The 15,307-nt window shown below is 40.0% G+C and overlaps 1 long non-coding RNA gene across 1 annotated transcript; it reads right to left on the reverse strand.

Annotated features, from left to right (window-relative positions):
* Positions 1 to 2,583: 2,583 nt before the first annotated feature.
* On the reverse strand, positions 2,584 to 7,091 carry LOC133471155 (uncharacterized). Its single transcript, XR_009786137.1, has 3 exons — positions 6,548 to 7,091; positions 5,759 to 5,904; positions 2,584 to 5,062 (listed from the first exon to the last, which is right to left on the reverse strand). It is a non-coding gene; the product is annotated as an uncharacterized LOC133471155 (long non-coding RNA).
* Between the last annotated feature and the right edge of the window lie 8,216 nt (positions 7,092 to 15,307).

A 15,307-nucleotide genomic window follows, 5' to 3' on the forward strand; every position in this document is an offset into this window, starting at 1 on the left:
GCATTCACTTGGATAAAAAAAAAAAATAATCCTGTTTTTCTGAGTAATTTTTTGGAGGGCTTTGTTTTTCTGACTATTTTTTTCTGTTTTTCGGACTAATTTTTTTTCTGCCTGTTTTTCTGACTATTTTTTTCTGTTTTTCTGACTAATTTTTATTCCCGCCTGTTTTTCTGACTATTTTTTTTTTCTGTTTTTCGGACTAATTTTTTCCACCTGTTTTTCTGACTATTTATTTCTGTTTTTCGGGCAAAAATCTTTTCCACCTGTTTTTCTGACTATTTTTTTCTGTTTTTCGGACAAATTTTTTTCCCACCTGTTTTTCTGACTAATTTTTTTTCTGAGTTATCGGGACACATCGAACTCACGCGAGAACCTGCGAACTACAAGTGACTCTTTGCGGAATCCGTAGTAAGCAACATGACCGGCTTATTCAGTTTGATCAAGTTTTATTTTGATATGGGTTTAAGACACTGGGAGATACTCCTGTCTTTGAGTCACATAGATGGTATTGTTATTAGTTTGTCGACATTACGCAGGCACCTGCGGACTTTGCGTTTGTTCAGGAGGAAAGCTCATTCAGATCTGCTCGATACAGCAATGTTTGTCCAGAATCAGTTGGACAGATATGGTATGCTCCATGGACACAAGATGATGCATTTAAAATGCATTCAGGCTGGCTACGTGGTGACTCAAGAGACGATCAGGAGACTGATGAAAATACTGGACCCGCACGGTGTGCAACTGAGGCGCCGGAATCGGCTTCGCCGGCGTATGTACCACAATCCTGGCCCAAACTTTTTGTGGCATGTAGACTCTTATGACAAACTCAAACCATATGGGATCTGTATCAATGGTGCAATAGATGGTTTTTCACGAATGGTGATATGGCTACATGCTTACTCGACAAACAGTGATCCTAAGATAATTGCTGGATACTTTATTAATGAGGTGTCATCAAGGAATGGGACTTCAGCCCGAATTCGTTCGGACCTTGGCACCGAGAACTGCTTTATTGAGCAAATGCAGATGTTCTTGAGGCACGACCATCAGGACAACTTTTCGCACAGATGTTATCTGTATGGATCGAGCAATCACAACCAAAGAATAGAGAACTGGTGGGGCTTTTTAAGGAGGCAACATGCAAAGTTTTGGATGAACCTGTTCCATGATTTAAAAGACTCAGACTTCTTTTCTGGTGACTTCCTGGACAAAAGTATCATTCAGTTCACATGTCTTGAAATAATAGAGGTAAGAACTGCAACCCCCCTCCTGCCAATTGTCTACCTACTTCCATATTGTACTTCACAAAAAGAAGTAGAATACCACCCTGTGGGTTAGTTTTGGTGTGGTACTAATACTTAGAAATGAGTGTCAAGAGCTCACTCTTTGTAGGCTATATTCAAAACCTTAATCAGACAGTATTGTCAGCATAATATATTATAATTACTTAAATGAAAATTGTAAAATGGAATAAAATGTTTATGTCGGTATCTTGATGTTTTAATTAATACAGTTAAGACTACTATTGCGCAGATGTTTAAATTGGAGCCGATTTGTACTACACATTGGCTAGTTAAGTGCAACATATGTACTGCAGTTGGTGTATAAAATGTGCAAACTGATTTTATCACGATTTTTCTTTAGCGAGAACTACAGGAAGTTGTTCACCTCTGGAACACTCACAGAATTCGCCCATGCAGAAATGCTGCATCTCCAGGTGGGCGCCCAGTGATGATGTACACCTTACCCGAACTTTTTGGAGCCAGAGAGTACTTGAAAGAGGTATCTCGGGAAAAGATAGAGATCTGAAGAGGAGAATGCCTTCAGAGAGGACCGTACCCCTGTGATGATACAGTGTTTGACATTTGTTGTCTCGCCATGGCAGAAAACAGTCTTCATCCACCCACCTCTCCAGAGGAAGCCATCGAGCTTTACATGTTCTTACGTGCTTACATACGAGCGCAGATTTCATGAACACAACCTGCTCTACAGGATCAAATGACAGGATCATGTAACCCTCCAAAAATGAGGGTTACGCACCATGAATTTAACTGTAAAGGGTATTAAAACAGTAAATTACTGTGAATTTGCTCCAAATGGACATCTCCACGTTGTGCCTCGTATATCTTCTTTCTATTCCAGAAAAGCAAACGTCCAATGTATGCATGAAAAAACATGGGGAATCTTGGGTTCATTGTGTTCATCATTGTGTATGCTTAATGTCAAATGTAGCTCTTACACAATATCTGCTGATACTGAGCAGTGAAACCTTTTTCTTTTTTGATACTTAGTTTTTGTTTATTATAGCACTAAGGAATGATACATTCCTGATTTCTTTTTTTTGGGGGGGGGGGGGGGCGGTGTTCTCGTGAATTGGCTGTCTGTGTAATCTGCAGCAAAACAATTAGACGTAACAAAATTTGGTGACTATTAGTATTTGCTTATTATGTCATCTCTCAAACATATAAACAGATCAGATCAACTACTGTATTTTTAGGTATTTGAATGCCATGTCACTCTACATTTATGTTAAAATGCAGTTGTCATTAAACTTTCAGCAAATGAAGCATACTTATGAATATATTTGAATATAGCAAGTTCTTTACTTGAGTTTGCACATATTTAATACCCGTAACATTTAACAATGCAAGCATGGAAAAGAAACATGTCCAATTTAAAGATTGCAGGTTGAAACATATCATGTCTCACAGAGCAGGACTCTTGAACTACATGACTAAACAGGTAACACATAATCTGTTTGCAAAACAAACATAAAATCCCAAACCACCTTGTACCAGACTCACAAACACTGTCGTATTAACATTTGACATGAGGTAGAGATTCAAATTCTATTATAACAGCAAAAATACAATGGTGTTTCTAACGTGCAAACATTCCCATCCATCCTAGACTGATAACAAAAGTGAATTGTTGAAAGGGTAGAAAGAACATTTTCAATCAATCTGTGCTTGGGTGAGTTATTGTTTCTTGCATTACTTACACAGACCCTAAGCTAACAAAATATTCTCCTTATATGCTATAGCCCACATTCACAGTCTAAACAATCATAGCTGGCTGAATGGGGAACAGAAAAATGTGTATGTGAACATCAGTCACTTACTCTTATGCTATGTCCATTGCATGAGTGTTGCTGGACAATATTGCCTCCATTTCAGCTCGAAGCTCAGGATAGCTACTGTAAGTTGATGGCAGCTCCACTGTTGGGCCACAAGTATGGGCAATTGGCCGCCGTGCTAGCCCTTCCAAAGAGGTGAAAGTGATTTGAATTTCTTTTACACAGATAACATCTGACCCGGTCAGAAATCTCATCAGCTTCCGGAGACTTATTTCATCCAATCCCCTTATGTACTGATGTAAAAATCGCAAACTTTGGTTCTCTGCTGAAGTAGCTGGAAAAGCTGTTATCATTTTAATTACCTTTCGTGTTGTCGGTTTAATGTCCTCATACAGCTTCTTCATATCCTCTACATTAGGGAAAAACTTCCTGAGTGTTGGTCCTGCAACCTCTGCAATATTATCCAATGCATATTTTGGATGCTGCAACCTGGATAAGCACAGCTCTCAAGTTATCTTGTGTCGGTACTGTTCTTACTCCCATGCGATCCATAAGATCAAGAAACTCTTCCTCATCATCGCCGATAACAGCTTCTTGCAAAGCAGTGGACAAAAGATGACGCTCAGATTGACTAAGATACAACATCAGGGAGTCAAACAGTAAATCAGATGAAACGGAGTGTTCACCAAATATGATGGCTGCCGTAAAGGCTTGTGCCAGCCGAAATGGAAAATACCCATGGTCATTCAGTCCCTTGGCCAATATCCTGCCAACAGATTTGCATTCTTCCTCTTGCCATTTCGGGGAGAGCGATGGCACCCTCACATCTGCACCTGCTGCTGCACAGTCTAGGAATTCTGTCCAGAAGGCAGCGTATACATCCCTAGACACACCATCAGCATCTGCCCCCATTTCATCGATAAAGCTGTATTTCACAGAGTTTGTCATCACTGCTTCATCCTTGAATTGGGTTATAAGTTCATCTAAGAGAGTTACTCGGTGAAGTTTCACAGTCACATGTAAAAGTTCAAAGGAAGGACTTGGTGGTCTACCAAAAGCTGTCTCAGCATCATTAGGAGTTGAGGTGTAAGTGGGGATGTTTAGTTGTTCGTCTTCTATTGCAAGGTTTGGATCATGTAAGAGTGTATCATCAAGATCACCTAAAAATGGACCCCCTGTCAAAGGACCAAAACTGATCTCTGATGTATTACACAAAGACGTAAGATCAATAATCTGAACAGCTGCAGTGCTCAGCTCATCATCTTCCGTTGTGTGTATTTGACTTATTTCACTGCTATGTCTTTTCCTCGTCAGCTGCTCCACCTTTTCCATTGTTTGTTTCTTTTGTCCACATTCTGTTGAGTTTTCATGTTGCTCATCTGTCGGTATGTCAGCTCCTTCCTCTTGGTCATCTCCACCGGCAAGGGTCTTAATAATAAAATCTTAACAAAGCTAATTTGTGTGTGTCATAACACTCCCGCACACTTACGTCCTCATCAACTTGTGCTTCCTGAAAGTTAACGATGTCATGACTGAACTCTTCCCACTTTCCCATTGTTGACTTCTCATTCGGGAAAACCAGTTGTTTTGCTTGAGACAGGATCTCAGTTTTAGTGGCATTCTTGTTAATATCCAGAACTCTGGTTCCTCCACCGCTGCGTTTTCTGACTTGTTTGTTGTCATGTATCCACCCTAATTCTATTTTTCGAGTTGTCTTCCAGGCTCGCTTATTATTTTTTAGGTACACATTTGTTGGTTTCACTGTATTCTCGCTCTCTCTCCCTCAAAACCATGATCACAGGCTTTGTTACCCATTGTGCTCATTTTCTTACTAAGTTTTTGGAATAAGGAAAGTCTTTTTGTATCATCTCCACCTCTTCTCTGTTTTTCCACTGAGAAACGCCTTGTAGCAATCCTATCACCATAGGCTGGAATGTAAGAGGCCAAAGCAGCATCATCTATTTCTCCAATTATCGAGCTGTCAATCTATATTTATAAAAAAAAAAAAGAAAACATTAGACATGATGAAACAAACTATTATCTCCAAGAATATTTACTTCTGTGTTTAATTCTCGGACAACAAATTACAAATGCCTAATGCAGATGATAACACAATGGACAGTGTAAGACAATAAAAACAGATTTGGAAGCTGGCAATAATGTGAGTGCGCTTATATAACATCAGACATTTAAGTTTACAGCTAAGTTTCTAAAAGAGAATGCTCAGACCATATCTTAGAGAACCTGATGACCCTCCATGTGAAACATCTTGTTCACTCCAGATAAAGAGTCAAGTCTACAACAGTTTACAGAGGTTCACCTTTTTTTGCAAGTTTAAAAAAACTATAAGACACAGATATTTGGAACTGAAAAATACAGTATAGTATTTCAGTTTTAAGATAAATCAACTACTGAAGAGCTAGGAATTATTACAACTCCTTTTTTAGATGAGCATAATAATTCTCAAAATTATACTTAGTCCCCACCGCCACAATGTCGTCTGTATTTTTTCATTTTAAAATTCACGCTGCGGACCCAATTGTAGCCCCCCAGCGGTCAAGTTTTGGCCTACGGGCTGAATGTTTGACACCCCTGGTCTAAAATGTATTGGTAAAAGTATAATCATAAATTTATTTGAATGTAAAATATAGTTGAGAAAATCATTTAAAAATTAATACATACCAGCAGGAACAAATGTCCTGTGACTTACATGATCTTGTTCAATTTTCTGAATACTCTCCTCATGAACACCTCTGTTGCGTAGAAATTCCCACAGACCATCATCATCTTGTGGGAGGCCAGGGGTTGAGGATGTAGCCATTGCAATGCTGGCAATGAAAAAATGTAGGAAAAGGGCATCATCTATATGTGTAATCATTTGCAAACATTTTAATGTGCTTACTCAAATCACCACCAAAACTGATTTGTGTTGTGTCCTTGTGTAATGAAAGCCTTGACTGGTTATTCAAAAACAATAACATTACGGCACTCTAATAGTGCAAAAGACTAAACTCAGCAGATCAATATGGGCTTTTATCAGTTTTGTTGTTGTTGTTAACAGTATTTCAATAGTCTACTGGCAACGTTCTGTGTTGTTTACATGCTTACGTGCCCCATGTTAAACAATTAACACTGTTACTATGCCTCTGGAGTGTTAGTGTATACTTAGTATATAAACTAACGTTACAACGAATGTCTCGTTCTACTTACGGAAGCGTAATGTTATTGTATACTAACGTTATGATGAAAAGCACGTTGTCAAGTCAAGGACGAGCAATGAACAGCATCAGCTAAACATATAGTAACTGTTACCTTACTGAAATCATGCCGAGGAGACGTTCGACTTCGTCTATTACTTACTTGCTACGTAAAACCATATAGTAAATATTGGCTTACATTAGAATAGTATGCAGTCTAAAACTAAAGTATTAAGAGTATTATAAAATGTGTGTTACTCATTATGTGACTTACCTTAATTGAAGCGGTAATGTAAACGCGTATGGGCAGGTTGAAGGTGTGCGAGCAGTAATCCGCCATTAGTGAGTCCGCAAAGAGTCACTTCCAGTTCCAGTTCGCAGGTTCTCGCGTGAGTTCGTGTGTCCCGATAACTCAGAAAAAAAATTAGTCAGAAAAACAGGTGCAAAAAAATTAGTCCGAAAAACAGAAAAAAAATAGTCAGAAAAACAGGTGTAAAATAAATTTGTCCGAAAAACAGAAAAAAATAGTCAGAAAAAACGGTGGAAAAAAATAGTCCAAAAAACAGGAAAAAAAATAGTCAGAAAAACAGGTGGAAAAAAAAATTGTCCGAAAAACAGAAAATAATTGTCAGAAAAACAGGCGGAAAAAAAATTAGTCAGAAAAACAGAAAAAAATAGTCAGAAAAACAAAGCCCTCCAAAAAATGACTCAGAAAAACAGGATTTTTTTTTTTTTAATCCAAGTGAATGCAATACGCTTCCGTACAATACGCTTCCGTAATACGGAAAAAGCATTTTCATAGAATAAGTGAAAACCTACTATCAAGTGGTTTTGAAGGGGCAATAAACTAAGCCCCCCCTTTGACAATTGGCTTTGAAGGTGCAAAAATGTTGATCAGTCCCCTTGTTTTCTTATAAAGGTTCAATGACAGCTTAGCTCCTAGGACCACTGGGACACACAAACCCCTCCACCACAATAAGGTGACAGCTCCAGGAGGGGATACATTGTGTGTGTGTATATATGTATGTATGTGTATGTATATATATATATATATATATATAATTGGTATATTATTATTGGTAAAATGACTCGAAGTGCAGGACTTGGAAGTGCTTGACTCAGGACTTGCATGTCTCAACTTGAGACTTGAGAGCAAAGACTTGAGACTTATAGTGCTTGTGACTTGCCAAGCAATGACTTGGTCCCACCTCTGGCCGTTAGCGTGTCTGTCTCACTGTTCTGAGGTCCTCGGTTCGAATCTCAGCTCAGGCCCTCCTGTGTGGAGTTCGCATGTTCTGCTTGTGCTTGCGTGGGCTTTGTGGGTATACTGGCTCCCTCCAACTTATAAAAATATGCATGTTTGGTCAGACTGGTGTAAGACTGGTTAGCATATCCGCCTCACAGTTCTGGGGAATGGGGTTCAAATCCCGGCCCCGACTGTGTGGAGTTTTGCATGTTCTCCCCCGTGCCTGCGTGGGTTTCCTCCCACATCCCAAAAACATGCATGGTAGGTTCATTGAAAACTCTAAATTGCCCGTAGGTGTGAATGTGAGTGCGGATGGTTGTTTGTTTCTATGTGCCCTGCGTTTGGCTGGCGACGGGTTCAGGGTGTACCCCACCTCCCGCCCGAAGATAGCTGGGATAGGCTCCAGCAGCCCGCGACCCGAGTCAGGATGAGCGATAAAGAAAATGGATGGATGGATGGTCAAACAGATGATTACATATTTTGCATGACTAGATTAGTAATATGATTACTCACTCAAGTGCTTATGCACTACTTAGTACATTACATGATTGCATTAAAAAAAACATAGGTAAATGTTTCCATTTACTGTTTCTTCCCTTTTAATTACTTTAACTGTGTATATCTACGGATTTTCCATTTGGAATGATGGAATGTCTTTTTTTTTTTTTTTTTAAATATGTGTGTCAAACAGAAACCATTGTCTATTTGAATGCTGCTCAGTGTCCCTTGAATTTCTTTTGATGACATACAGTGTGTGTGTGTGTTTGTGTGTATCCAAATGAGTTGTGTACACACCAGGCACTCTTCTGATGCATTATTCATAGTTGCTCACTCCAGGCATTTCTTTCTCTTTTGAATTGCGACTGTCTTTGACTCAAACTAGAGATTTCTTGTTGGACATTTTTTGTAATAATATTTTAATATGATTATTATCCACTGATGAAAAATAGGCGGCTTGGCGGAAGACTGGTTAGTACATCTGCCTCACAGCTCTGAGGACCCGGGTTCAAATCCGGTCTCGCCGGTGTGGAGTTTGCATGTTCTCCCTGTGCCTGCGTGGGTTTTCTCCGGGTACGCTGGTTTCCTTCCACACCCCAAAAAACATGCGTGTCATGTTAACTGAAGACACTAAATTTCCCGTGAGTGTGAATGGCTGGCGACCAGTTCAGGGTGTACCTCGCCTCTCGCCCAGAGTCGGCTGGGATAGGCTCCAGCACGCCCGTGACCCAAGTGAGGATAAGCGGTACGGAAAATGAATGCATGATTAAAAGTATTATAAAAGAAACATTTGTTTTTCTCTATATGGCTAACTTAGATAAAGCTTTGCTGTACTCAAGAGTGACAAATGAAGGTGGGAAAAAAACTATTAAAAAAACAATTAAAAAAACAACAACATTGTGCAACCCCAATTCCAATGAAGTTGGGACGTTGTGTTAAACATAAATAAAAACAGAATAGAATGATTTGCAAATCATGTTCAACCTATATTTAATTGAATACACTACAAAGACAAGATATTTAATGTTCAAACTGATAAACTTTATTATTTTTAGCAAATAATCATTAACTTAGAATTTTATGGCTGCAACAGGTTCCAAAAAAGCTGGGACAGGGTCATGTTTACCACTGTGTTACATCACCTTTTCTTTTAACAACATTCAATAAACGTTTGGGAACGGAGGACACTAATTTTTGAAGCTTTGTAGGTTGACTTCTTTCCCATTCTTGCTTGATGTACAGCTGCAGCTGTTCAACAGTCTGTTGTCGTATTTTACGCTTCATAATGCGCCACACATTTTCAATGGGAGACAGGTCTGGACTGCTGGCAGGCCAGTCTAGTACCTGCACTCTTTTACTACGAAACCACGCTGTTGTAACGTGCAGAATGTGGTTTGGCATTGTCATGCTGAAATAAGCAGGGGCGTCCATGAAAAAGACGTCGCTTGGATGGCAGCATACCTTTCTTCAAAACCTGTATGTACCTTTCAGCATTAATGGTGTCTTCACAGATGTGTAAGTTACCCATGCCATTGGCACTAACACAGCCCCATACCATCACAGATGCTGGCTTTTGAACTTTACGTCCATAACAGTCTGGATAGTTATTTTCCTCTTTGGCCCGGAGGACACGACGTCCACAATTTCTAAAAACAATTTGAAATATGGATTCGTCGGACCACAGAACACTTTTCCACTTTGCATCAGTCCATCTTAGATGAGCTCGGGCCCAGAGAAGCCGGCGGCATTTCTGGGTGTTGTTGATAAATGGCTTTTGCTTTGCATAGTAGAGTTTCAAATTGCACTTACGGATGTAGCGCCAAACTGTATTTACTGACATTGTTTTTCTGAAGTTTTCCTGAGCCCGTGTGGTGATATGCTTTACACATTGATGTCGGTTTTTGATGCAGCGCTGCCTGATGGATCGAAGGTCACGGGCATTCAATGTTGGTTTTTGGCATTGCCGCTTACATACAGTGATTTCTCCAGATTCTCTGAACCTTTTGATGATATTATGGACCGTAGATGATGAAATCCCTAAATTTCTTGCAATTGTACGTTGAGGAACATTGTCCTTAAACTGTTAGACTATTTTCTCACGCACTTGTTCATAAAGAGGTGAACCTCGTCCCATCTTTGCTTGTGAATGACTGAGCAATTCAGGGAAGCTCCTTTTATACCCAATCATGGCACCCACCTGTTCCCAATTAGCCTGTTCACCTGTGGGGTGTTCCAAACAGGTGTCTTTTTTGCCACCTGTCCCAGCTTTTTTGGAACGCGTTGCAGCCATAAAATTCTAAATTAATGATTATTTGCTAAAAATAATAAAGTTGATCAGTTTGAACATTATATATCTTGTCTTTGCAGTGTATTCTATTAAATATAGGTTGAACATGATTTGCAAATCATTGTATTCTGATTTTATTTATGTTTAACACAACGTCCCAACTTCATTGGAATTGGGGTTGTACTTCAACCTCCCCACAGTATGTATTAAATGAATCATTACCAAATACACCAGCATTTTCCAATAAAACCTGGGGACAGATAAAACATAAAAATAGGAAAATTAATCCCTATCCCAACTATCATCGGGCAGGAGGCTGTGCTGGAAAATATTTTATTATATTTCAACACAAAACTGGCCCAATTAGATTGTGACTTATTGCGTCTTTTATTTTATTTTTTTAAATTCTTTTACTGCCTAGCCTTTGGTTTGACGATAAAAATGCCAGTGTGAACAAAACAAATGATGGTGGACACATTTGTTTTGTTCACACTGGCATCTTTAAAAATAAACAAAAGAAAACATTGCCCCAGACAAGTGTGATCACAACCTTAGTTGCAGAAATCAAAGATAGTTCAATATTTCCCTCACACCTCCCTAATAACTTTAACTTTATCATTTATAAATATAAACCATCATTCAAGGGACCCAAGGAGGATATTTATAGCGGATGTAGCGCACTTTGTCTCAACATTATGATGTCAGACTCACAGGTCTGGTCAAAAGGATATATAGCAAGTGTATACATATGGGCTGACAATTAAATTACAAGACAATATCTTATTTTTGCAAAAACAAAACAGCTTCTTTACATATGTAATTTTGTCACTGTCCAATTCAAAGCACTCTACTGTACATTTTGCCAAATGTTGGGTGAATTCATTGAACGTATAAATGTATGCAGAATGTTTTAAAAGGTTGTTTTCCAACATGTCCTGGAAACAGTGGATGGCCAAAAATAGACAATGTAGCCTGTTCACATGAAGACTGTCATTCGAAGCCTCCAACATAGTGGTTCTTTAAGACTCCCTAAAACAGGTACAGAAAGCCCATAGTGTAGGGTTCACCATAATGTTAATTTCATCAAGTGGATGAATTTATGAAGACCATAAAGCCAGAGGCAGTCTCAAAGGCATCTGAATGGCAGCCGAGGCGACAGGAAGGCCCACACCGGAGCCATGAAGAGACTGAGCTTATCAGTTTTATGATAGGCTAAATACAGGACTGGGAGGGCACACTCAACAGTCAGCAGGGATGGTCATATCATTAGAGCTGAAGAAAGCACGAGGATGGATGAACATGTTGCTGTGCTACACAAATTATGGGTAGATAGCAAAAATGCCAGAAGGTAATGAAAACTGCAAGCAGACGAGATCCCTTTGAGGTGTTGGTGTTTGTCAATGCATGAGAATAGCATAATTAGGATAAAATATTCATCTCAGGTGTAGCCCTTCATCGAGGTTTAGCATTGAGGACATTTAATTTGGGTATGCCGTTTGTCTGATGTAAAGTCAGAGCAGTTCAATATTAATGAAAAAGTAATGCAAAACGGTTTGACTGGAATAAGGATGACAACAAAAATAAAGTTCCAAATGATCACTCAACCCTGAAGGCCAAATGGTTTCCAAATACCTTCAACTAGGTCCAATCAAGATAAATGAACCATGTTGACAGGTAGCCATGCTTGGGTGCAACAACCATTCACACCTATGGGCAATTTAGAGTCTTCAATCAACCTAACATGTATTTTTTGGGGATGTGGAAGGAAACCGGAGTACCCGGAGAAAACCCACACAGGCACGGGGAGAATAAATAAATATATATATGCAGTATATTATATATACCATGCATCCATTTTCAACACCGCTTATCCTGGTTAGCTGGAGCCTATCCCAGCTGACTTTGGGCGAAAGGCGGACTACACCCTGAACTGGTTGCCAGTCAGTTGCAGGGCACATATAGACACGGACAACCACTCGCACTCACACTCACACAGTCACTGAGTGGGAACTGAACCTACGCTGCTCGCACCAAAGTCAGTCGTATGTACCACTACAGCATCAGTGACTATAATATATACATATTAACCACCAGTTCAGGGTGTATGTACCTCGCCTCTCGCCCTAAGACAGCTTGGATGGGCACCAGCACGCCCGCGATCCTACTGAGGATAAGCGGTACATAAAATATTAATTCAATATTATATTAATTCAATAATATAATTCAATAAATATTAATTCAATATACAATATTAATAAATATTAATTCAATATACATATTAAATACTGTATATTAAAATACATTTTTATTTTGTTGGAAAGGACTGGAAATTCAAAGTGTAGGACTTGGGACTTCACTCGGAACTTGCCTGTCTCCACTTGGGACTTGACTCAGGACTTGAGGGCAAAGACTTGACTTGACTTGTGACTTGCAAAGCCAATGAACCTCTGGTTTGCAAGACCCATCTGGTGGCCACCAAGCCATACAAATACAGTATACAAATTATACATATATTGTGTTTTACAACAATACTTAATGCCCCACGTAAGTCACAAAAAATGTCTTGTAAATTTGATACATCACAGAAAAGTCTTAAGTCCAGACACTGTGGGTGTGTCGCTGAGTGCTCTGAAAACCCACCTTCCCCCGGACGTTCCCCCGACTCCGAAGCGGCGAAGAGAATTCTCAGCGATTTACATTGCACACGCAAAGAGGATTTCTGTGGTGGCCAGGCAGTCTTTGAGCCCTGCGCCAGGACAATTTTTCCTCCTTTGCCTCTGTTGAAATTCAGTCTTTAATCACGTTGCTGTGGCTGCTGAAGGGTGCACCATATGCAGCCACAGCAGTGAGACCCACAGGGGTCTGGTCTCACTGGATGATTTTTTTCCCCCCCTCATCCTCACCCCGTGACATCACAGCAGACAATTGTGAGGCTGGCGGCCCTAACACCGTTGCGTCGGACCTCCGAGGGCTACTCTAGCCGCTGGCAGGCTGGCTCGTGGCTACCGGGCGGTGGATCCCGTCCGATCCGCTGCTGCTGCGCCTGGCGTCGCGTGAGCAGATCACACCACGGCGAGATGAACCGTAGCCCAAATAACACAAAACACATTACAGGCCAGCGGAGATGGGGAAGAAAAGTTTCAAGCTATATCTCAACAATTCAGTTCTATATTGTTGTCAGTCATTGCATGTTTTCAGCACTTCAAAAATATTTAGAAAAAACAAAACACAAAAATGGCTTACCGGGAACTTAACTATATTATAATTTAATATGCACTTGTTGAGGTGGGACAGTGGACGACTAGTTAGCACATCTGCCTCACCGTTCTGAGGACCCGGGTTCAAATCCGGCGATGGCGGTGTGGAGTTTGCATGTTCTCTCCGTGCCTGCGTCGTTTTTCTCCAGGTACTCCGGTTTCCTCGCACATCCCAAAGGTGGGTGTTATGTTAACTGAAGACTCTAAATTGCCCATAGGTGTGAATGTGAGTGAGAATGGTTGGTTGTTTAAATATGCCCTGCGATTGGCTGGCGACCAGTTCAGGGTGTACACCACCAGGCTCCAGCATGCCCGCGACACTAGTGACGATAAGCGGTACGGAAAATGAATGAATGAATGTTATCTGTGGATAACCCAGCAAAATTTGCAGTATCTGTCGTCACAATGTATGCAAGCGATGTGATGAAGCGAGCTGAGCCTTTTGATATATCTCCACTCTTCTCTTTATTCTTGCCCTCGTCCTCTCGCTGTAAAAACACAGTCAAACATAGTCTTGAACTGTGACTCAATCTTTTTATGGTTTAATAAACTTGACGAAGCACAATTTTCTTTGTGCAGCCTCAAAAGGCTATATAGGCTCCCCGTTCAGGCAGTCCAAGATTAAATTGCTCAATGTATGAGTATGAGTTGCCAACTTATTGTTTTTATGCAATGGTGCAGCCCAAGTTGGGATCGGCTGCATCGCCTGGTGTGTGGCAGGCCTAAGGAAATTAGAAAATTTATAACATAGGTGATATTGATGGATTAGGGCATATATGTCAAACTCAGGCCCGGGGGCCAAATTTGGCCCACGATGTAATTATATTTGGCCCGCAGGACCATATAAAATATGTATTAGAACTGGCCCGCCAGTATATAGCACATGCGTCACTAATATTACAAATCCCAGAATGCTTTGCTAGTGTGTTGGCCCATCAGTCTAGACCGGCGAGCGCACCTTCCCTTTCTGTTGCTGTCGTTAGCAACTATGCTACCAGTGCCCTCGGGCAAATTTACACTTCGCCTTCCCAAAAATGGCCAAACGTAAGATGGGAAACAGTTAACTTCCAAGACAGGTGGGAGGCAGATTATCTGTTCACTAAAGTAAAAGACAGACCTGTTTGTCATGTGCGGAGCAACGTGGCTGTAGCAAAGAATAAAACAATTAATGTTTTTTTAATGCCCTTTATCAACTCCTATTTAGGGACTGTTAATATTTTGAAGTTTGGCTTTTTATTGAAGGACATTTGTATTTTTTGGGGTTGTTTTGTTGTTGGCCTTTGAAAAAAGATTTATATAATAAAGAAAGGTAGTTGGTGATAGATAAATAGATAGAGATAAAGATAGAGAAAGAAGAATTCATGTTATCTATTTAAATGCAAAACAACAAATTTCTCATGTGTTTATAATATTAAAGTTTGTTTATTCCAGATTCAGTGTTTAAGCAAAATGTAAGTTTGTTGTCATACAATAAACTTTGATGCTACATTTCTGCAGAGAAGGGAACATGCACATCGCAGTGATTTTTCATTAAATATTGAGTTTGTCCCAATTTTTAATTTTGGCCCACCGTGAATTTGAGTTTGACAACCTTGGATTAGGGTAATAGAGGAAAAACGAACAAACAAACTAACTCTAATAAGTCTACAAGGCCTTCTGTTTGAAGCCTACGTTATCGTCCTGATCTGGACCTCCAACATGGTCGACAAACAAACACCGAACATGTGATCAAAAACGATCTATTAA

This window comes from Phyllopteryx taeniolatus, chromosome 2, assembly GCF_024500385.1.
Source record: "Phyllopteryx taeniolatus isolate TA_2022b chromosome 2, UOR_Ptae_1.2, whole genome shotgun sequence".
Lineage (NCBI taxonomy): Eukaryota > Metazoa > Chordata > Actinopteri > Syngnathiformes > Syngnathidae > Phyllopteryx > Phyllopteryx taeniolatus.